This window comes from Mus pahari, chromosome 9 (assembly GCF_900095145.1).
Source record: "Mus pahari chromosome 9, PAHARI_EIJ_v1.1, whole genome shotgun sequence".
Lineage (NCBI taxonomy): Eukaryota > Metazoa > Chordata > Mammalia > Rodentia > Muridae > Mus > Mus pahari.
The window spans coordinates 26,829,437-26,830,391 of NC_034598.1; the positions used below are offsets into that span (position 1 = coordinate 26,829,437).

The 955-nt window shown below is 46.9% G+C and overlaps 1 protein-coding gene across 1 annotated transcript in view; it reads left to right on the forward strand.

Moving 5' to 3' along the window:
- The window catches only part of Nodal (nodal growth differentiation factor), an 8,530-nt gene that overhangs the window by 3,581 nt on the left and 3,994 nt on the right, over positions 1-955 (forward strand). The window lies entirely within an intron of this gene.

Sequence of the window (955 nt, forward strand, 5' to 3'; positions counted from 1 at the left end):
TATATATATATATATATATATATATATATATATATATATATATTTAAAAAGGAGTATGCCACCACCACCTGGCTCACTTTTTTTTCAAAGGTAAATTGACATTTTTGCCTGCATGTATGTCTGTGTGAGGGTGTCAGATTCTTGAGTTACAGACATTTGTGAGCTGCCGTGTGGGTGCTGGGATTTGAACCTGGGTCCTTTGGAAGATCTGCAAATGCTCCCAACTGTTGAGCCATCTCCCCCCACCCTCTTTTTTTTTTTTTTTTTTTTTTTTAAGGCACCACATCATCTCATATTGCAGCCCCAACTGGCTGCAAACCCACATCTGGGTGCTGGGATTGTAAGCATCAGTGACCACACCCACTCAGTTAATTACTTTTAAAAAGACATTAATGCACACCAGTTCTAGACAGCAGACAAACTTCATCTAGACCAAAAGTCAATGGGGTACAGGACCCCAAGATTTCTCACTGAGTGAGGGCCACTCTGTCTTGGGTTGGCACCTCAGGGACAGAGGGTAGGGTGAGCATCCTGCAGGAAGACAGGAAAGACTGAGTCGGGAAGCTGAGAGCCTTGGGGCTGTGGGAAGAAGCTACCCAGTCTGTAGGGGTGGGTGGGGAGAGGCTGGCCAGCCTGTTCCTTCTTCCCTGAGAACTCTGGAGTGCCTGTGATATTTACATCTACCCAGCTGAAGCAAGCTGTCCCTGTCCACTGAGGGGAAACACAAGCCTGAGATGGTGGCTTGCTCAAGGCTCAACAGGAAGAGCTGAAGCCTAGAGTCTAGGCGTGATGATCTCAGTCAGTCTTAGCTGTTGGGTGAGGGGTGGCAAAGCCATCCTTTTTTTTTTTTTTTTTGAGACAGAGTTTCTCTGTGTAGCCCTGGATGTCCTGGAACTCACTCTGTAGACCAGGCTGGCCTCAAATTCACAGAGATCCACCTGACTCTGCCTCCTCC